This window comes from Cervus elaphus, chromosome 12, assembly GCF_910594005.1.
Source record: "Cervus elaphus chromosome 12, mCerEla1.1, whole genome shotgun sequence".
NCBI classification, from domain to species: domain Eukaryota; kingdom Metazoa; phylum Chordata; class Mammalia; order Artiodactyla; family Cervidae; genus Cervus; species Cervus elaphus.
The window spans coordinates 14,823,530-14,847,019 of NC_057826.1; the positions used below are offsets into that span (position 1 = coordinate 14,823,530).

The following is a 23,490-nucleotide window of genomic DNA, read 5'->3' on the forward strand; positions in this document are numbered from 1 at the left end:
ACTGAATGTAAAGAACAGAATTTTGGACTCTGTGAGAGAAAGCGAAGGTGGGATGATTTGAGAGAACAGCATTGAAACATGTACATTACCATATGTGAAATAGATCGTCAGTGCAGGTTTGATGCATAAGACAGGGCGCTCAGGGCCAGTGCACTGGGATGACCCTGAGGGATGGGATGGGGAGGGAGGGGGGAGGGGGGTTCAGGACGGGGGACACATGTACACCCATGGCTGATTCATGTCAATGTATGGCAAAAACCACTACAATATTGTAAAGTAATTAGCCTCCAATTAAAATAAATAAATTAATTTTTAAAAAAAGACAAAAAATATTTATTATCTATATTAACATGGAATGGCTTATTATTGTCTTAATTAATGAGTACCTATTTCTTTAATTCTCAGTTTTATTTCTAAACTGGTAGCTCTGATACCTATTGACAGATGTAACACCCTCACACAAAATCTCTTAGGGTCCTCAAGAATTGTTAAGACGATAAAGGACTCCTGAGGTAAAAAAGTTTGAGAAGTGTTACCCAGGAATCAAACTCTCCCACAAATACACAAGGAAATCTGTATAAGGAATTTCATGTGTTACTGTTAGAAATAGAAAAATTGGAAAGAAACTAACTGTACTTCAGTTGAAGAGTAGATGAACTGTAGTTGAAGGATTTAATGTCATAGAAGTTAGCAGTTGAAATCAATAAATTAATGAATATATATATGTGTGTGTGGACAAGTTAAAAAAAATCACAAAATTTAAAAAGCAAATTGCAAGAGACTATCAGAAAAATTTGATATAGTTTGCAATTTTTAATTGCAAGAAAAAATTGTTTATGGAAGCATATATATAGTAAATATGGTAAAAACGTGCATATGAATAACTTACATCACTTTCAATATACTGATTTTTTTTAAGTAAAAGTAGGAGCCAGGCTTCAGCAATATGTGAACTGTGAATTTCCAGATGTTCAAGCTGGTTTTAGAAGAGGCAGAGGAACCAGAGATCAAATTGCCAACATTCGCTGGATCATCGAAAAAGCAAGAGAGTTCCAGAAAAACATCTATTTCTGCTTTATTGACTATGCCAAAGCCTTTGACTGTGTGGGTCACAACAAACTGTGGAAAATTCTTAGAGATGGGACTACCAGACCACCTGAGCCTCTTGAGAAATCTGTATGTAGGTCAGGAAGCAACAGTTAGAACTGGACATGGAACAACAGACTGGTTCCAAATAGGAAAAGGAGTACATCAAGGCTGTATATTGTCACCCTACTTATTTAACTTATATGCAGTGTACATCATGAGAAACACTGGGATGGAGGAAGCACAAGCTGGAGTCAAGACTGGCAGGAGAAATATCAATAACCTCAGATATGCAGATCCTCAGACACCACCCTTATGGCAGAAAGTGAAGAAGAACTAAAGAACCTCTTGATGAAAGTGAAAGAGGAGAGTGAAAAAGTTGGCTTAAAGCTCAACATTCAGAAAACTAAGATCATGGCATCTGGTTCCATCACTTCATGGTAAATAGGTGGAGAAACAGTGGGAACAGTAGCTGACTTTATTTTTCTGGGCTCCAAAATCACTGCAGATGGTGATTGCAACCATGAAATTAAAGACACTTACTCCTTGGAAGGAAAGTTATGACCAACCTAGACAGTATATTAAAAAACAGAGACATTACTTTGCCAGCAAAGGTCCGTCTAGTCAAGGCTATGGTTTTTCCAGTAGTCATGTATGGATGTGAGAGTTGGACTATAAAGAAAGCTGAGTGCCAAAGAATTGATGCTTTTGAACTGTGGTGTTGGAAAAGACTCTTGAGAGTCCCTTGGACTGCAAGAAGATTCAACCAGTCCATCCTAAAGGAGATCAGTCCTGGGTGTTCATTGGAAGGACTGATGTTGAAGCTGAAACTCCAATACTTGATGCGAAGAGCTGACTCATTTGAAAAGACCCTGATGCTGGGAAAGATTGAGGGCAGGAGGAGAAGGGGACGACAGAGGATGAGATGGTTTGATGGTTTCACCGACTCAATGGACATGGGTTTGGATGGACTCTGGGAGTTGGTGATAGACAGGGAGGCCTGGTGTGCTGTGGTTCATGGGGCCGCAAAGAGTCGGACATGACTGAGCGACTGAACTGAACTGAACTGAGGAGAGAAAATGTAAGAAAGCAAGACTTATACTATAAGATCTATTATTATCCTTATACTATAAGATCTATTACTTATACTATTAGCTATAAGATCACAATATTTCTCAGGAACTAAAAGTTCTAAAGCAAATAAGTTAACATTAGATATTTAAGAATTTATTTATATTTTTTCTATAATATTCTGCATGTTTCAAATACGTTTCTGTTTCAAATAATTGAAAACAAAAAGCATTTTTCATTTCAATAAATGATTTATTTTGAAATAGAAATATAGAATTTTTTGTTGTTGTTCAGTAAGTGTGTTTCTCTTCATTTCCACTAAATGGCTGTTGAATGTGTACTTTAGGGTTATCAGCATCAGTTCAGTTCAGATGCTCAGTCATGTCTGATTCTTTGCGATCCCATGGACTGCAGCACACCAGGCTTCCCTGTCTATCACCAACTCCTGGAGCTTGCTTAAGCTCATGTCCATCGAGTTGGTGATGCCATCCAACCATCTCATCCTCTGTCATCTGCTTCTCCTCCTGCCTTCAATCTTTCCCAGCATCAGGATCTTTTCCAGTGAGTCAGTTCTTCGAATCAGGTGGGCAGGAGTTTCAGCTTCAGCATCAGTCCTTCCAAAGACTATTTAGGACTGATATTCTTTAGGATGAACTGGTTGTATCTCCTTGCAGTTCAAGGGACTCTCAAGAGTCTTCCCCCAACACCACAATTCAAAAGCATCAAAGGCCCTCAGCTTTCCTTATGGTCCAACTCTCCCATCCATACATGACTACTGGAAAAACCATAGCCTTGATTAGATGGACCTTTGCTGGCAAAGTAATGTCTCTGCTCTTTAATATGCTGTCTAGGCTTGTCATAACTTTTCTTCCAAGGAGCAAGCGTCTTTTAATTTCAGGCTGCAGTCACTATCTGTAGTGATTTTGGAGCCCCCAAAAATGAAGTCTGACACTGTTTTCACTGTTTCCCCATCTATTTGCCATGAAGTGATGGGACCAGATGCCATTATCAGCATAACCTATATTAAGTCCAACTTAGCCTGGGGAGCCCTCACACTTTTGTCTGGCCTTGTGACAGGGAAGTAGACTGTATAGGGAGAATTTTCACTTTCTCTGTATTGTTTCAACTTCTCACAATGATGTTTTATCAGGAAAAAATTAAATACATTTCTATTGTGAAATAGTACAAAATTATGACCTTCTGTTTTCACTTGAGACCATGTTCTTCATCCCACTGTGAAAACTGATTTTTCTCATTTAACCTTTAATCATATTCTACATCATTAATTTTTTTTTTACATCATTAATTTTTAATATCAGTCTGTTCGTGGCTGCTTAATATTCTACCATGTAAACTGCCATACATTAAAAAAAAAAAGTCACTTGCATATTTAGTCACTTTGGCTGTTTCCAGCTTTCTGCCATTATAAAAAAATGTTGTGATGCATCCTTTCACGTGTAATTTTCATTTGTATTTTTGATTATGAAGGAGTTTAGAACGTTGCATTCCAAAAGGTGCCTCTCTGGTATATTGACTATTTTGAGTTAAAGGCATGTGAAAAATAGCACATATAAGAAAAACTCTGATCTTCCTTCTTTTTCTTAAAAAGTGAAAGTGAAAGTTGCTCAGTCATGTTAGTCCATGAAATTCTCTAGGTCAGAATACTGGAGTGGGTAACCTTTCCCTTCTCCAGGGAATCTTCCCAGCCCAGGGATCAAACCCAGGTCTCCCGCATTGCAGGTGGATTCTCTACCAGCTAAGCCGTCAGGGAAGCCCTTCTTAAAGGTCGGAGATAAAATTCTCTTATGAAAAATGTCCTCCCTGGGAATTTCCCTGGTGGTCCAGTGGTTAAGACTTTGAACTTCTACTTCAGGGGGCGCTGGTTCTATCCCTAGTCAGGGAACTAAGATCCCACATGCCTCAGTGTGTGGCCCTCCCCTCCACCCCCCGCCCCCCAATAAGATGTTTTGCTTATACCAAGGAAAGTAGCATTCTTACGAAGGACAAAAAGTTGAGACTAAGAGAATACTGTACAAAGAGACCTTGTTAAAATAATTATTATCCAAAAATAAAAAATAAAATAATTATTATCTTTCATTAGCCTCCCCTCATAGTTAAGTCACTTTTTCACAATGGTCCCTCTTTGTTCAATCTAATATAAAAGCAGGGAGGTTTGTGCCATTTCTTTGGGTCTTCCCGTGTCACATAAAATATTTATTAAATATCAGTTTAGTTCAGTTGCTCAGTCGTGTCTGACTCTTTGTGACCCTATGGACTGCAGCACTCCAGGCTTCTCTGTCCATCACCAACTCCCAGAGCTTACTCAAATTCACGTCCATAGAGTTTGTGATACCATCCAACTATCTCATCCTCTGTCGTCCCCTTATTAAGTATATTTGTATGCTTTTCTCTCTGTTGATCTGTCTTAGGTCAATTTAGGGGCTTCCCAGGTGGTATCCCAAAAGATATAAGAGAGGCGGGTTTGATCCCTGGAGGAGGGCATGGCAGCACACTCCAGTATTCTTGCCTGGAGAAGCCCATGGGCAGAGGATCCTGGTGGGCTACAGCCCATAGGGTTGCAAAGAGTCAGACACGACAGAAGCAACAGCATGCAACAGCACATGTCAATTCAATTGTTATGCTCGGGCAAAAGAGCCCTAGAGAGTAAAGGTAAAACTTGGCCTCTCCAGTGGTTTTCTGAAATCTTAGCTGTGTCACTTCTCTCGGGCCAAGAATTTAGCCTTTATGAATCCCAAACAGGACTGGAATGATTCCTGACTGGGGGAGATTTTGTCCCCTGGTGGACAGCTGGCAATGTCTGGAGACAGTTTTTGGTTGTCATATCTGGAGCGGGGAGAGGTTGCTGCAGGCATCTAGAGAGTAGAGGTCAGGGCTACTGCTAGACGTCCTGCCCTACAGGGAACCATCCCCAGAACAGAGAATTATCCCACCCCAAATGTCAACAGCACCCAGGTTGAGAAGCCCTGAAATAGAATGATCAGGAGTGCCCCTTCCCGCCCTGAAAATCACAGAGGACTGGAGGAGGGCCTCAGAGACTGGCTAGGGCTGGAAAAAAGTGTGATCTCACTTTGAAGCCCTCGAGGGGGGATGAGCACAAGGAGTGTTCCCAAACTGCTCTGACTCCTCCGGTCACTGGAGAAGATTGTTAAACGTTCAGAGATTGTTAAACGTTCAGAGCCAGCCCTAGTGCAGGGTGGGGCCCAAGAATCTGTGCCTTGTTAACATCAGAATCTCCCCAGGGCTCTCTAAGCAAGGTTGGGGTGGGTCCAGGAATCTGGGTGGTTTGTTGTTTGTTTGAAACTCCAAAAGTGATTCTGAGGAATGTATCTTGAACATTTATATCTTTAGCTTTGAGGGGTTTCTGTGGGAGTTACCTGCACATACATTTTTCATTCATCATTCATTCATTGTTGTTCAATTGCTAAGTTGTGTCTGCCTCTTTGCATTCCAGTAGACTGCAGCAAGTCAGGCTCCTCTGTCTTCCACTATCTCTCAGAATTTGCTCAAATTCATGTCCATGGAGTCAGTGATGCCATGCTATCCAGAGGATTCTCTAAGCAAGAATATGGAGTGAGTTGCCATTCCCTTCTCCAGTGGACCACATTTTGTCAGAACTCTTCACTGTGACCCTTCCATCTTGGGTGGCCCTACAGGGCATGGCTCAGGGCATTGAGTTACTCAAGCCCCTTCACCACGACAAGGCTGTGATCCGTGAAGGGGTCGTTCATTCATTGTTGTTGTTGTTGAGTTGCTAAGTTGTGTGTGACTCTTTGCGATCCCATGCGCTGTAGCATGCCAGGCTCCCCTATCCTTCACTATCTCCTGGAGTTTGCTTAAACTCATGTCCATTGAGTCGATGATGCTATCCAACCATCTCATCCTCTGTCGCCCCCTTCTCCTGCCTTCAATCTTTCCCAGGATCAGGGCCTTTTCCAATGAGTCAGCTCCTCACATCCAGTAGCTAGAGTATTGGAGTTTCACATGATCTTCTTCTTTTGAATATTGAGTTTTAAACCACCTTTTTCACTCTCCTCTTTCTCTTTCATCAAGAGGCTCTTTAGTTTCTCTTTACTTTCTTCCATAAGGGTGGTGTCATCTGCATATCTGAGATTATTGGTGTTTCTCCTGGCAGTCCTGATTCCAGCTTGTGCTTCATCCAGCCTGGCATTTTTCATGATGTACTCTGCACATAAGTTAAATAAGCAGGATGACAATATACAGCCTTGACATACTTCTTTCCCAATTTGGAACCAGTCTGTTGTTCCATGTCCTAACTTGCTTCTTGACCTGCATACAGATTTCTCAGGAAGCAGGTCAGGTGGTCTGGTATTCCCATCTCTAAGAATTTTCCACACTTGGTTGTAATCCACACAGTCAAAGGCTTTAGCATAATCAATAAAGTAGAAGTAGATGCTTTTCTGGAATTCTCTTGCTTTTTCTATGATCCAGTGGATGTTGGCAATTTGATCTCCGGTTCCTCTGCCTTTCCTAAATCCAGCTTGAACATCTGGAAGTTCACGGCTCACCTACTGTTGAAGCCTGGCTTGGAGGGTTTTGAGCATTACTTTGCTAGTGTGTGTTCAGTTCAGTTCAGTCACTCAGTCGTGTCCGACTCTCTGCAACCCCATGGACTGCAGCTTGCCAGGCCTCCCCGTCCATCACCAACTCCCGGAGTTTACTCAAATTCAAGTCCATTGAGTTGGTGATGCCATCCAACCATCTCATCCTCTGTAATCCCCTTTTCCTCCCACCTTCAATCTTTCCCAGCATCAGGGTCTTTTCCAATGAGTCAGTTCTTCACGTCAGGTGGCCAAAGTATTGGAGTTTCTGAAAGGTCGGGCATGTTGAGGCATGCCCCGAAAAAGTGCCGCAGGCAAGTTCCGGAGGCTGGCTAAACTTCCAGGGGCCGGCCCCCTGCAGCCTGGTCCAATCGGGTGCCGACACAGAGCCCTTGGACACCAACCGCCGCTGTAGCCCGCGCTTTCTTCCTTACATGGGAAGACCTGGCTTGGACGCCGGGCCCTGACTATAAAACCCCTCCCCACCCCTAATACCTCGAAGACTCCCTTCGTCTCCTCACTCACCTGCCCCCGGGAGTTCTGCCCGAGAGCGACGCTTAATAAAGGCCTTTACCGCAGGTCCTTTGAGGCGGCTTTTTCCTCCCGCGGCGTTTTTTCTAACAGTTTCAGCTTCAGCATCAGTCCTTCCAATGAATATTCAGGACTGATCTTCTTTAGGACGGACTGGTTGGATCTCCTTACAGTCCAAAGGACTCTCAAGAGTCTTCTCCAACACCACAGTTCAAAAGCATCAATTCTTTGGTGCTCAGCTTTCTTTATAGTCCAACTCTCACATTCATACATGACTACTGGAAAAACCATAGCTTTGATTTGGACAGACCTTTGTTGGCAAAGTAATGTCTCTGCTTTTTAATAAGCTGTCTAGGTTGGTCATAGCTACCGTGTGAGATGAGTGCAATGGTGTGGTAGTTTGAACATTTTTGGCATTGCCTTTCTTTGGGATTTTCCAGTCCTGTGGCCACTGCTGAATTTTCCAAATTTTGAGTGCATATTTGAGTGCATATTGAGTGCAGCACTTTCACAGCATCATCTTTTAGGATTTGAAATAGCTCAGCTGAAATTCTGTCACCTCTACTAGCTTTGTTCGTAGTGATGCTTCCTAAGGCCCACTTGGCTTCTTACTCCAGGATGTCTGATCTTGGAGTGAGTGATCACACACCTAGACTCAGACGGTAAAGCATCCACTTTCAATGTGGGAGACCTGGGTTCGATCCCTTGGAAAAGGGAAGATCCCCTGGAGAAGTGGAATCTTCCGGAGGAAGATTGTGGTTCCTGTGGGGAACTACAGTGGCATTTTAAACAGGATTCCCCAGGGCGAGAACACGCTCCGGGCAGAAGAGTTGAAGAGGCCTGCGGCTGGAAGCCTCCCCTTCCTACCGCCCAGACACCACTGCTCTTTTCTGAGCTTGACTCTTGATCTCTTAATTCATCAGTAGTATTTACTGAGCATCCACTATGTGTCGGGCACTGTTCTATGCACCAGGGATACATCAGGCCAAAATAGGCCAAAATTCCTGCCTTCATGGAGCTTACATTTTTGTAAAAGGAGACAGATCCTAAGCAAAATAAACACAATTTACAAAGCATGGCGGAAGGTGGTCAGCACTCTGGGGAGGATGTAGCAGAGCTAGGGACAATGAATGCGGACAGGGGTGGGCATGGGTGTGTGTATGCACAGTTAGGCACTCAAATTTTAAAAAACTGTCCTCTAAGACCTCACTGAGACGATGCCATTTGAGGGTTTCCTTTAAATCTTATGTAGCCATCTCAAGTCACGAGTACACATGTGTTGGCTGAAGGAGCCTTGTGCCAACAAGGTTATACATCCCTCTAAGGGGCAGAGTGGAGGACAGAGGAGCTACAGTTCATGAGTTCGAAAAGTCAGACACGACTTAGTGACTGAACAACAAGGGACAGAAGCCACCTCTCTGGCCTCTAACCTTGTCCATGGGCCCCAGCAAAGAGTTGGACCCGACCCCTGTGGGCATTCAAAACTACTTTTTGGATGAATGGAAGAAAAAGAAATGAATACATAAATTTTAAAAAATGGAATGGATGAATGGAAAGGGAAAGGAATTTTGCACACTGGAGTTTGGCCATCTGGTCCAGTTGTTGTAGAATCTCTGCTGCCCCGGCCCAGCCAGCCAGAGACCCTCTTCTGGGGAAGAAAAGGCTGAGACTTGGGGGGGGGGGAAAGCCCACGGTGGGATGGGGAAGGGTCCCCAGGGCAGGGAGGGTAAGGAAGGATGAGGTGGAGGGGGCGGAGGGGAGAGCTAGGAGAGCTGGAAGAACAGGAGGGAAGAAAACAAAAGATCAATAAGAACAGTGGGAGGTGACAGCAGCCAGCCAGGGAGCGCTCCTCCCTTGATTAGAATTCATGAACTCCCCTCTTACATTAAGGCTTTATATGACACCTGGCCTTTAATGCAAAGCTGGCTGCGAACATTAAAAATTAAAAGCCGAAGGTAGGCTACATCCATCTCTGATAGCGCAGCTCCCCTCCTATCTGAGGTCTGCACAAAGCTATTACACATTGATAAATTATTTGGGGTAATAGCCGAGATATTACATTGTTTCTGAGTGAAGGTAAAATCTCTCCCTGACACGGGCATTTATCAGGAGCGCCTTTCATCCTATTTATTATGGGCCAGGTGAGCAGGGGCCGCAGCCGCCTGGGGTGTGTGGGCTGGGCCCTCTTCCCTTCCCCCGCCTCCCCTCCTTCCCTTTCTGCCACTCCCTTGATGGGGCATTGATGAGCTTGTGACAAGCTAATTATTAACTTAAAGATCTGCACTTCACCTTAAAACAGGCAGGGGCTACTGGGGAAGAGGGAGGTTCGGTTACTGAACAAACACAGCATGGGTCCCTGACCCCACCTTGGCCTCACCTGCGAAAACTGACTCTCGGCCCATCTCAATCTGCTCACAGTCACTGGGAGGAAATACACACAGCTAGTGCTCCATCTTGCCACAGCCTCAGCCTAACCACCCCATTCTGCAAGCCAGCAGCCAATCAGAGTTGCTGAATTATTACTCTGCAAAGATTGAAGGCGGGAGGAGAAAGGGACGACAGAGGATGAGATGGTTGGATGGCATCACCAACTTGATGGACATGAGTTTGAGCAAGCTCTAGGAGTTGGTGATGGACAGGGAAGCCTGTGTTGCAGTCCTTGGGGTCACAAAGAGTCAGACACGACTGAGCTACTGAACTGAACTGAAGGAATGAGGGCTCTGAGGTCTTCTTCCTGAAGCCCCCACCCAAGGACACACACTACAGGTGCATCCTGAGTCTAGGCTGGAAGCCCCACCTCCTGCTGGTTCCCAAACTTGTAGTATCGGCTCCTCTTGCCCTTCCCTAAGCTTTTCTAGCCTCCACATCCTCACTCCAAACTCCTTGATAGTGTCCTCTATGCCGACACTCCAGGAAGACAGCTTTTGGAAGTTGGTGGTAGTGGTTTAGTTGCTAAGTCGCGTTTGACTCTTGTGACCCCATGGACAGTAGCCCACCAGGCTCCTCTGTCCATGGGATTCTCCAGGCAAGAATACTGGAGTGGGTTGCCATTTTCTTCTCCATTGGAAGTTGGGTGTGATGATAAGCAATTCATTTAAACTTCCTGAGTCTCAATTTCCTCAGCTGGAGTAGGAACATCACCATCACCATCCAACCTCTTGGCATTGTCATTATAACGAGTCACATCAGGCCTGGCTGGGCATCGGTACAAAGCCTCACAGGTGGTGTCTGTGTGTGTGTGTGTGTGTGTGTGAGAGAGAGAGACACACCACCCTGGAGAGGAATAGCTGCAGATGTGGCCCATCTGGTCTAGGGCGCTCAGGAGCCATCTACCCACAGACGCTTTTGGAAGAAGCATCTCCTCCAGAAAGTTTTCCTAGTGCCTTCTAGTTTCCAGGCACTGCGCTCATCGCTGATGCGACAACAATGAACAGAACAGCCCTGTTGCTGTTCTCCAGTGGCTCCCAGCTGTTGGAATTGGCCTACTGTTGCCGGAGGGGAGAAGTAAGCGCTCTGAATGGCTTTTTGTCTCCAGGGATAGGTTGGCTCACTGGTCTTCCAACCTTGGATCTGAGTCAGCTCCAACTCTTATCAAGGGCTGGGCGCCTGATTGGCACTCAATAACTGTCTTCGGAATGGATGAATGGAGGACCGAAGTGAATTTCGAGTCCCAGGTGGGCCAGTGTGAGCTTGCTGAGTCTCACTGGGCCCGAGGTATACAGTCGGTCTTGCTTTCTAGCAATCAAAGGCTGCTGCCAGCTCTGCTCAGGGGACCTGCTCATCTTCAAGCTCCAGCCAGTAAGATGACCTCCAGCAAAAAAGGAAAATGCCCTTTGTGGTTGGCTAGAGACTGGGAGCTCAAGTCCTCTCTGCTGCTGGAGGAGCCAGATGTCTGTCATCTTTCTAGAATGTCCGCCTGGTGGCCAGACATGCAGGGAACCCACCAACCAGCCAGAGAAGGGTAAGGTCGCCACAGGGTAAGCGCTCCCTCTGAATCCAGCTTCCCACTCAGGCTGGGAGGCGGCTGAGTTTGCGGGACAGGGGGGAACTGGAGGAGGCCGGGGATGAGTTGTACCATCGCAGTCATACAAACCCGGCCAGCGCCTCTCCAGACTCTCTTTCTCTAGCCAGCCCTCTTGAACTTAGGTGGGACCATCTGACAGCTTCTCGGTTTTGGCTTCAGCCCTGCTTGCTATCTCTCCAGTTCCCTGATTCTGTTCTCTGTCAGCCAAGACCAGTGCCTCCCTGCCCTGCACCCAACCACGCTTCCCCAAGCTCAGGAAGGACACCCGAGCCCAGATGACAGATTAACTGGGCATCTCCCAGAGTGCCAGACCTGTCTGACTATGCTGAGGTTGAACCAGCTCCTTCTTGATGGATGTTTTCTTATTAGGGGAAGCAAGAGTGACTCTCAGCCGCTGTTGGGGGCTGTTCTCTCTTCCTGCCATGCCATTCTGATATCCCTGCGGGCTGAATGGAGAGTCGCACTGTCCACTGCGGAGAGTGGTCTTATTGAACAAGTGTGATAAACCAGAATAAAGACTGAGACGTGGCTCTGAAAGGTTGATTGAATAAACCTACAAGAAACGGAAAGCCTTCCAAGGTTAGCTTAATGATAGAGTGATGGTAAGTCTTCATCACATTAGCAGCTGACACTGAGGGTTCACCGAGTGCCAGGCACTGTGATAAGTCCTCTGTAGTCAGTCTCTCGTTTAATCCTCATAAAACACCGGGAGGTCAGTTTTACAGAGGCTCAGAGGGGTAGAAATGGGGTGTGATCCTGAGCCTGACTGCAAACCACATGCTCTCAAACATGACACCGGAAGGGATCTTCATGACTAGTTTATTCATCTCTTTATTTCTACACAAGGAAACTTTATTTATTTCCCAGAGAGGGAAACCCATTGCCTAGAATCAGTGGCAGAATTGGGGAATAGATGCTAAGAGCCCTGATTCTAAATCCAAAGCCTTTCTCATCTGCTCCCCACCGGCCTCCTCCGCTCTCCCCTTTCCCTCCGATGCCGAGGGGAATCATCGAGGTGAAGAGGGGACCCACAGCCAGGAGAGCTGGGGTCTGAATGTGAGCGAACATTGCCAAACAAACTGGCAGTGTAGACGTGAGCCCCAAGGGAGCTCCGGGAAGCTGCATTTAAAGGTGGAAGCCAGAGTCAGGAGCCAAAGAGCAACTGGAGGTAGGGAGTGTAGGTTCCCACAGGCCCAGTGGTGCAGTTCAGTTCAGTTCAGTCTCTCAGTCGTGTCCGACTCTTTGCGACCCCATGAGCTGCAGCACGCCAGGCCTCCCTGTCCATCACCAACTCCCAGAGTCCACCCAAACCCATGTCTGTTGAGTCAGTGATGCCATCCCACCATCTCATCCTCTGTCGTCCCCTTCTCCTCCTGCCCTCAATCTTTCCCAGCATCAGGGTCTTTTCCAATGAGTCAACTCTTCACATCAGGTGGCCCAAGTATTGGAGTTTCAGCTTCAACATCAGCCCTTCCAATGAACCAGTGGTGCAGCGGTCTAGAAATTCAGGGAAGACAGTGGGGGCCCCGGTGCTGAGGTCGTTTTGGAGCAGAAGTCGGCAGAACCAAGGGTCTGCTGAAAAAGAAAAGATCTCAACAGACCTGAGATAGACCCGCCAATGGAGGGCAAGAATGACGCCCGAGGCAGGTGAAGGCCGAGATGGGGGAGGCAGTAAGGCCCCGTGGCGAGGAGGAGGAGGGTGGCGAGGAGGAGGAGGGTGGCGAGGAGGAGGAGGGTGGCGAGGAGGAGGAGGGTGTCTAGTTACCAATAGGAGAAAAAGCAGAGGCAGCGGGGTTTGAGGGATGGGTGGCAGTGATAAGAAGGGAAGGGCTGGGCCACTGCCTGCACAGCCCCTTTGGGCTCAGGCAACAATCTGACCTGGGGCCACACGTGGCGGCTTGGAGAACCTTGTGGTTTACTGTTGATCATTTTGGAAGGAAAAGGATGTCAAGAATGTCTTAGGAATTTTTCCCGAGCGTCAGATAAATATTTTTCCTTTGTTATTTTCACAAGCAACTGTTATAAATATTTAACTGGCACGAATCACTTTTTTTTGTCAGACTGATATTTTTTTTCTTCATTGGAAATTTGTGTTGAGACTGGACCACATGGGGGCCTGAGTTTTTGAAGGTGGTATATTTATTCAAGAAAAAAAATTTTAATAATAAAAACTTGATCCTGGTATACCTAGACCTTTTGCAGAAAATCAATTTTAAACTGATTAAGCTGAATTTTTAAAATGTTGGCCAGGAGGGGTAGTTGGTGTAGGACATTGTTTGTCTTGATTTCTCTCTTGTGAAGCTTGCCAGGGTCCTCAAAAGCCTTTCCATCTCCGAAAGGAGTGCTCCAGCCAAGTGGATAGTGTGCTCTTGGCCTCACACTTTTAAGGACAGTAGACGGGCCAGGAGAGAGACTTTTCATATCAGATAGCGGAGGAATCACCATTCTTCAGGATGCACAAGCAGGCCAGCCTTGCATGTAAAGTCTTCACTAATTCTGCCTGCTCCTAATCTTTGTGTATTTCAAGTGCTTTTAGACTTGGCTGTTCGGAGTTAATATTGTTATAGGGGACGGGGGTGGGGGTAAGGAGGAGGAGTGACGTGTTTCTACAAAGCCGGTGCCTCTGCACCCAGAACCTGGTAAGGGGGCAGTGGTCAGAGGGAAACAGAGGGAGAGAAAGATATCAAGTGTAGTAATCAGAATGAAAAATGGAGCCACGGTTACTTTAAACAAGAGCTAATTCATCACAAGAACGAGTGGATAAGTAGCTGAGTTTCAGGCGTTCAGTAAGTTCCCCGTTATGCTCCAAAAATTATTCCACCCCTGTCTGCATGCTCCCATAAATCATCTCTTCTTCACATCAGCTCCGATTACCAATTACTCCTGCCTGTAACACGCTTTCCTTGCCCAACACCATCTGATGGGGCCTTGCCTTTTAATTTTTCAAATGCCTTCCCCCCACTACCCCCGGCTTTTCCTTTTTTCTTTCTCCTCCAGTCTCCCCCGTCCCCGCCCCCATTCTCCTCTCTTTCTTTCTCTGTCATCTCTTCCTTGCACAAAGCCCCTGCCCACATCCCAGGCCCCCGCCTACCTGGCCATCTGCACTGGTCCCTTGGGAAGCTGTGGGGAAGAACCTCCCCGGGTAGCAGCGGCCCTGGGAAAGCCTTCTGAAGGTGTGAGAAGGACGCCGTGTCCATCCTTGGCCTGCTTCCTGGTCTGCAGCCCTGGATGGAGTTTGAGTCTAGGGTTCTGACAACCTGTTGGAATGGGCTGTGGATTGTCCCTGAGAGGAGAACTTTACACTCCCGCTGGCAGCCGGCATGATGACAACGGTCGCTGTAAATATTTATCATGCCATTTACGGGCTGCTGGCCGTGGTTGATGCACAGAGGTAGTGAGTCTCTGCAGGGCATTAAAAATTCCTTTAGAAGCAGCCCTGCCTTCCTGCTTCATTTCTGTTCCTGACTTGGAATCACCCAAAGCTGTGTTTTCCACGCTATAATCACTGTTGTATCACTTTCACAATTTGGGTCAAATTGTAGTACTATATGTGCCATCTTTTCTTAGCATCAACTTTAAATCGATTTCAAAATTTAACTTTAAGCAAAAATTCATGAACTTGTGTACTTAAGGTGGCAGTTATATTTTTCCCAGTATTATAAAAATGCATGCTTAGCTGCTGTATCAGTGGACTTATAACTTCATACAAAGCAGCACCCACAGCGCACGTATTTCAGGCTGGTAAAGCATCATTCTCTCCTGGACACCCAGGTGTGTGGTGTGATGGCCGACGTGGGACCAGGGCACAGAAGTCAGTGAAGTTAGGACCTCCACGAGTATCTCCGCCCATTCCAGTCCCATCTCCAGGGACTGCATCGGGAGGTCTGGTGTAGCGCCCAGGCCCAGAAATCCGGACATGGACAAGTACCCCTAGCGGTCTCTAACTCTGCTTTGAGAAATACTGGTCTAGCCTGTGCTGATCAAATCTGATCAGCTTGGGGACCTTATAGAAATCACTCATTTCCTCATCTCATAATTGCTTTAACTGGGAGAACCCTAACTAAGCTTCCTACCTCATGGAGATGAGAGAGGTCCAAACCTGACAAGCCAAGGAAGGAAAGGATTGTGTTCAAGTGGGACTGGGAGGTGTAGCATGGACCCTCCATGGGGACAGGAATCCAGCCCTGCCGCCCTTGGGCTTTTGTGTGTTGAGCTAGCATCACCACTTAACCATCGTGTTTTTTAACCTGTTCATTTATGTATTTATTTTGGCTGTGCTGGGTCTTCATTGCTGTGCACGGGCTTTCTCTAGTTGTGGCGAGCATGGGCTACTCTCAAGCTGTGGTGTGCGGGCTTCTCATGGTGGAGCACGGACCCCAGGGCGTGCAGACTTAAGTAGACGCAGCACACAGGCTCAGTTGTTGTGGCATAAGGGCTGTAGAGTGCAGACTCAGAAGTTGTGGCCCTTGGGCTTAGTTGCCCTGTGGCATGTGGGATCTTCCCAGACCAGGGATCGAACCCGTGTCCCTTGTGTTGGCAAGTGGATTCTTAACCACTGGACCACTAGGGAAGCCCTGCTGTCTGTTTTGATTAGATCTGAAAACTATATATTCCAGTAGGTTTGAGAACCCTCAAAGGAGATTCCAAGCCAGTTTCATGATGGTCATTTAAATTAAATTATGTACAGAGTTTGGAGATATTAAAAGTCACGCAGAAGCCCCAGGTGGAGACTAAGATGCTGCAAACGAAGTATCTAAGGAGTATCATTTAAGGAGGAGATGACTCTCTGGGCTGACCCCCTGTACTTGCACAACCCTGGGAGTTAGGGTCTCCTTAAATGATGCAGGTGCCTTGCCTGCTTCCTCCACCTCCCCCGACTAGCCTGGCACTAGGGAAGCTGCAGGGTGGTTGGATCCAAATCCTTACAAACCAGAGTAGAGTCAAGGGTTAACTGAACTGCCAAGGGGATAGGCACTATGCCAGGTATACCCACATATGTCGTACCTTCTAACCTCACAGGAGCCCATAGTGGAGACATCATTAATTTCACTTTACACCTCAGGACCTCAAGGCTTAGAGAGGTTGAGGACGCTGCCCATTAAAGAGAGAGAAGGGAAGGAGCTGGTAGATCTGGAATCTGAACTCACGACTCGCAATGTTCTTTTCTCTTCACTGTTGACTTCCCTGTTCTCATCCAATGTTAGTTAAAATAGAATTGATTCCACCTCACAGATGAGTCCAGTGAGACCCAGACTCTTCATGTTTTCTATGCATTTAATAATTTACTGCTTTTAAATCACTCATTGCTCTGCAGGATTTTAGGTCATTCATATTCATTTAGATCTCATATCCATCCACCATCAAGCATGACTGAGTGGCCATCCAGTGAGACACAGCAGAGAATGGCAGGGCTTCTTTTGGGAGATCTGAGAAGCCAGTGGAGAGACGAAATTAGCTAGTGGTAATGAATGAAACTGAGTTAAGTAATAGGAGAGAAACATATCAGAAAACTTGGGCTAAAGATGACTGTCAAAACATCACAGAACTGGGTTCTGAGCTACCCTGGTAAACACAGCAGCTGTCGTTAACCAATACGTGTGCCCCCGCTAATTGGATGAGACAAAGGTTCCCTCCACTAAACTGTAAGCATAATTCATTGCTGATAATATTTACCCGAGGGGCGCTGAAAGGAGCAAAGCCGAGAATTATCATATGGGATTAATAATAGTTATAATGATAGCTGCCATTTATCGATTGTGTGTGTGTGTGCAGTCGCGTCTAACTCTTTGAGACCTCATGGGCTGTAACCCACCAGGCTCCTCTGTCCATGAGATTCTCCAGGCAAAGTTTTCTTGAAATGGGAAATTCCAAGAATTTCCAATGGGCAGAGTAGGAAATCCCCTGCCATTTCCTACTCCAGGAGATCTTCCCAACCCAGGGATTGAACCTGCATCTCCTGCGTCTCCTGCAATGGCAGGCAAGGATTCTTTACCACTGTGCCACTTAGAAAGCCATGCACCCCGTTTACTGAGCAGGCACTTTCAAATGTTTCTTCATCTAAGCCTCACAGCTCTAGTAGAAGCAAGCATCGTTATAACCCTCTGTTTTCAGAGTGGGCAACTGGTCTGTCAGTAGCTTGGCCACAGTCCCACCATCAGAAGTGGCAGATCTGATTGAGAGCAGATTTTTCCAACGTGGCCTGTCTTCCTCGGCTGTGACCAAAGCTGCCAGTCACGGGATGAAAATCACCTCTCACTATTGAAGGGATATATTAAATAAGTGACACAGACATTCAAGTTAATTAACTCTTCTGCCCCCTGCCCTTTCATTTCTTAATCAATCCAATTTATCTGAGGCTGAATTTCCTCATGTCTCCTATTTTATTGAAGTCCTCTCTTCTTGTATGTACAGGGTCTGTATGGAGCTCTGGGGGCAGGGGTCTCACCAGAGAGGGGTGACGCAGAGGGGAGATGCACAGCAGATCAGGCACTCAGGAGCATCTGCGTGATTGGGTAAGATGGGAGTCAGGCCATCGAGAGCAGTGGTTCTCAGCGTGTGGTCCAGCAAGGCAGTGCCTGGGAACTCATTAGGACATGTAATCCTCGGGCCCCATCCCAGAACTACTGAAAACCTGGGATGGACCTAGCAATTTGATGGCTAGTAAGCCCTCTGAGTGATTCCGGTTTACTCCAGAGCTTGAGAAGCACTGGCGTGAGAGAGTAGCTTTTCAGCTGTGGCTGCAGGTTGGCAATGCCTGGGAAGCTTTCAGAAATAACCGATGCCTGGGTCCCACCCCAGAGATTCTCAGAGGGCTCTGAGTTATGACCTGGACATCAGGATCTTTTTAAGTTCTCCAGGTGATTCCAGAGAGCAGCCAAGGTTGAAAAGTCCTGATTTGGAGAGTCAGTGGACTCAAGATCGCATGCCAGCTCAGTGCCCATGAGTGATAAGGCAGGTGGGCCCCCACAGGCACAAGAGTTCAAATTTGTTTCTTTGCCCTGGAATTCTCCGCAGCCAGAGGCTGAGAACTAAGGCTCTGAGAGCTGGGAGGTAGGTAGTGTACTATCAAGAAAAGAACCTGGAATTGGAAACCAGGTGATGGTATTCTGCTCTGTAACCACCCCCTCTTCAACCTGACTGAATGCTAGAATCATAGAAGTTGCTCAGAAAAGGATGAATTAGATGAGACTATTTAAATGAAAGAGAGTTTCTCTCCCAAAGCATAGTGTTTACAAAGCATAGTTAATGTTTACTAAGTGCTTACCACGTGCCAGGACCTAGACAGCTTGCCCTGTCTCACTGAATTCTGCCATGAGTTTTTTTCTTTTTTCAAAATTTGGACACGTCGGGTCACAGTTGCAGCATGTGGGATCTTTTGTTGCAGCACATGGACTCCAGTTGTGGTGTGTGGGCTTAGTTGCTCCGAGGCATGTGGGAATCTCAGTTCGCAGACCGGGGATGGAACCCGCATCGCCTGCTTTACAAGGCAGGTTCTTAACCACTGGACCACCAGGAAAGTCCCCCACCATGAGGATTTTGGCTCCACTGTCCTCCTTTTACTGCTAAAGAAACTAGACGAAAGAAGTTCAAGTAACGTCATGCAACCTAGATGTGGTGGAGGCAGAATTTGAACCAGATCCTGTGCCTATACCTTGGCATCTACCTGCCACTCAGGTACAAACTCCAGACCTGTCAGGTCAGGGGCAAAGAAATATTAGCAAGAAAGGGGATCCATTCCTGAGTGACTGGGAGGTGAGTGAAATTAATCAGGGCCCTTAAGAGGCTGAGAAATGAACCACCTATTAAAACCTGTCTTTAATAAGAAAAATAAAGTCAGGAAATGGGTGCAATTAGTAAGTCATAATAAAAAAAAACAGGTAAAGGGTCACTTAGAAAAATTAAATGCTAGGGAGATGCATAAATCAGAGCGCACGAACTGAAAGGTCTGGCCAGAATTAGCTAATGAACTTCAGGAACTCTTGACATCTACTTTCAAAAAGAGAGTGAACCACGGGAGACCGCTTGGAGAGGAAAAACGTGGAACTGGGCTTGAAAAACGGGAAGAAAACCGATTCCAGCAATTTCACCCCAGGGAAGCCATAAGTTCTGTTTGTAGGCAAGCCATAGAACAAATTTTATGATTAAAAATTTACGATAAATTTTACGAGTAGAAAATCCAGTAAGCAGCTGGAGGGCAACAGAGGCCTGAGCCATAAACTGAGATGGCAGGTTTACGCAGACGTCATGCCGGGAAACCATAATGCTTTTTTATTTGAACTAATTTGTAATGTTAGTGGGAAGAGGGTCCGTTGAAGATTTAGTGCTTTTTGATTTTTCGAAAAGCTTTTGATTCAGTGTCTCATGAAATCTGACTGGCAAAATTAATTTAAATTGGCATGGACAGAGACCGTCTCTGGGATGGGGCTCGGCTGAAGGCCTACCAACAAAGGTGTGATGAACGGAAGCCATGAACTGCAGGGGCGAGGGGTGGGCCCAGGCTGCTACTGGCAGAGGTGAGCTCAGCAGAGGCAGATTCCTGATCACGTCGATGGTCTCCACGAAGGTGAGGTTAATGACTGATCAATTAGAGCTTCATGTATAATTCAGCCAGAGTGACACCAATATGGGAGGGTGGGAAACCCGAGAGACAGCTGAAGGACAGAATTATCCCCAGGAAACAGTGTGTGCTATGCACTAGGTGCCCACGACCAGAGGAACCAAGGTCTACCTGGCCAGAGAAATCTGAGTCCAGGTCAATATCTCTCAAGATCCCCAAGGGATGGGGACAAATGCAGGTGGTCAAAGCTGAAAGGGGTGCATGTAATAGAGAACCTACTTTGACTGACAAAGGAACTTATCTCACATGTAGGAAGTAAAGAGGTAGTGTTAGCTTCAGGCACGGAGTGATCAAGACGCTGGCTTTCTTTGCTCTTTGTTGGCTCTGCCTTCTCCCAACATGTTAGTGTTGTTCTCAGGCTGGCTTTCCTCAAAATTGGTAAATGGCTGGGGTGGGGTGAAAGGGGTCCCCACAAAAGATATGTCCATGCCCCAGAACCTATGAATATGACCTTATTTGGAAAAGGGTCCTTTGAGATATAGTTAAGTTAAGGATCTTGAAATGAGATCATCCTGGATTGGCCTTCTGAGTCCTAAATCTAACAACAGGTATACTTATAACCTACAACTTATAAAATCCCCTGGAGGAGGAAATGGCAACCCCCTCCAGTTATTCTTGTCTGGAGAGTCCCATGGACAGAGTAGCCTGGTGGGCCACAGTCAATAGTGTTGCAAAGGGTTGGACACGACTGAGGTGACTTAGCATGCACACATAGTTATAACAGACAGAAGGGGACCTGGGCACAGAGGAGGAGGCCATGTGAAGACAGAGGCGGAGACTGGATTATACAAGGAATGCCTGGAGCCTCCAAAACCTGGAAGAGGCAAGGATGCTCCCCTAGAGCCTCCCAATCCTGCCAATGCCTTGATTTTGGACTTCTGGCCTCCGACCTCTAAAACAACATGTTTCTATTTTTTTTAACTATTTTTTGTTACAAGATTTGTCTCAGGAAACAAATGCAACGCCCACTAGGGAGCTGTGTGGCTTTGCTCTTGAGCAGCCCGTCTTTGTGGGGCTGTCTGTCTGGTGAGACTGAAGAAGTTCTTTCCCCCTGAGCCCCAAGAAGTCTCTCTTCACATCTTGTTGGCTGAAATTAGCCCAGCCTTGTCCCTGAATCAGTCACGGGCAAGGGGTTGAGAACACTTTGTGTGGCTTCCATTCACCACCTGGGTGGAATGGGTGACACCCACTGGCTGCCTTCTAGATGGTGGAACCTGGCTTCTCCTGTGAGGGTTCCATGGAGCAGACCATGCTGAACTTGCAGTGTGTGTGAAGAAGGACCCTTTCCTATGCACTCACGTGTCACGGAGATCTAGGGCCTATTTGTTACTGAGACCAACCTGACTAACACAGAGGGGAAGATCGCTGACGTTACCTGGAAGAACTGGCAGAATTCTGATAGGAAGGTATGAGAAATAGTCCAGGCAGGCAGAATTGCACAAGCAAGAAATGAAGGTCCAGTGTATTCAGGGAAAGATGGATGAGGAAACACGTGCTAGAGAGGAAGAGCAGGATCCAACCAGGGGCGGACAAAGGTCCCCCAGTACAGAGTTTGGATGTGAAGAGGAGGGAATACTGGTGACAAGATAAATTTAAGAAGCTGTTGCCAAAATCCAAAAGTGCTAAGGACCTGCCCCAAGGAGGGCAGCGAAGACAACAATAATAGTAACAGTACTATAGTAACAGCAGCCCCTTATTAAATCCCCATTGGAATTCCCTAGGGGTCTAGAGGCTAAGACTCTGCACTTCCAGTGCAGGAAAGTGAAAGTGAAAGTCGCTCAGTCACGTCCAACTCTTTGGGCCCCCGTGGACTGTAGCCTACTAGGCTCCTCTGTCCATGGGATTCTCCATGCAAGAATACTGGAGTGGGTAGCTCTTCCCTTCTCCAGGGGATCTTCCCAACCCAGGAATCGAACCCAGGTCTCCCGCATTGCGGGCGGATTCTTTACCAGCTGAGCCACAAGGGAAGCCCAAGAATACTGGGGTGGGTAGCCTATCACTTCTGCAGCAGATCTTCCCGACTCAGGAATTGAACCGCGATCTCCTGCATTGCAGGCAGATTCTTTACCAACTGAGCTATCAGGGAAGCCCTGCTCCAATGCAGGGGTTTGGGTTCAATCCAAGGCAGGGGTTTGGGTTCAATCCCTGGTCCGGGGACTAAGATTCCACATGTCTTGTAGCATGGCAAAAAAAATTTTTTTAACTAATTAAATAAAGCCTCATTATGTGCCAGGCACAGTGCTGAGTGTTTTGTCTTGATATCCTACTAGAATAGAAGGTTAGGGCTGTGGTGGAGGCAGCCAATGCAGACACGACACAGGTTAGCTCCAACCTAGCCAGACCCTGTGTCCGGGGCTGAATCATGTCTGCTCTGCCTCTGAAAGCTCCCACCACAAGGCCTGCAAAGGACAGTGGCCCTGGACTCCCGTGAGCCTGTTTTCTAGGCTGGGAACTCACTGGGGAGGAGGCAGGTCTGGGGACCAGCACCACAGGATCACAATCCAGGGAGGGGAGCCCTCCCCAGTCCCGATCAGAGGTGCGTTGCTTAGGGGTAACAAGGAGAATATGCTTCTCTCTCCAGGGGACCACTGTGCCGGCGTGGGTTTCCTGCACTCAGCCATCTTGGAAGCTGCAGACCCGGAGAGACAGCACAAGAAACTCCCGCGTGTCCTTTGAAGAACATCACCTCCTGGGGTAAGGAGGTACAACGCTGTAAGCCAGCTAAGGGCTTCATTGGCTCATGTCACAGAAAGGTCCACGGGTAGGTGTGGTCCCACGTGGAGCTGAGACCTGGGTGCTTTCATCCCTTCTCCCTTCTCTCAGCCTTCTTGGCCTTGCTTGTTCTCTACTTGGTGGCAAGGCTGACCCTGGTAACTCCAGGCCTTCCTGGTCTTTGCAGACAGTGACCCCAGTGAAAAAGGCAGTGCCTCCTTTGCTGTGCTTTCTGCAAAAGTCCCAGGGATGACCCTCAGTACCACTGCTTGGGTCAGGTGCCCACCTCAAGGAAAGGGGTAGGATTAACTCCACCTCAAGTTTGTACACCAAGGATGGTGGGAAAGTGGGGTCTTTGGTTAGGTTCCCCCAAAGACAGACCCTGAGATAAGGGTTTGGGGGGAAGTGTTTTATCTGGAAGGTGGCCCCAGAAAGCATCGTTGAAAGTGAGTGTTAGTTGCTCAGTCATACCAACTCTTTGCAACCCCATGGACTGTAGCCCCCCAGGCTCCTCTGTCCATGGAACTCTCCAGGCTAGAACACTGGAGTGGGTTGCCATTTCCCTCTCCAGGGAATCTTCCTGACCCAGGGATTGAACGCAGATCTTCTGCATTGCAGGTGGATTCTTTACCGCCTAAGCCACCAGGGAAGCCCCCATCATTAGGGGCGTGGAAAGGCAGATGGGGAAGTGAAGAAACAATAGAAGGGCGTTAATGAGCAGGTTACATTAAGGGCCACTGGGGCTCAGCTCCACCAAGGGCCCCGGAAGATTGTGTGGAAGCAGCTTTGAAGTTGTCCCACCTGACAGCTGAGGAAGTGGGGCATTTACCCACCAGTGCACAATTGATGTTCAGCTAAGGATTGCTCCT

General features: G+C 47.1%; 1 long non-coding RNA gene across 2 annotated transcripts in view; it reads left to right on the top strand.

The window, feature by feature from the left end:
- The window catches only part of LOC122705898, a 206,243-nt gene that overhangs the window by 156,834 nt on the left and 25,919 nt on the right, over positions 1 to 23,490 (top strand). For both annotated transcript variants that reach the window (XR_006344183.1, XR_006344180.1), the window contains one exon: positions 22,491 to 22,603. This is a non-coding gene — a long non-coding RNA (uncharacterized LOC122705898). The remainder of the gene's footprint in view (positions 1 to 22,490; positions 22,604 to 23,490) is intronic.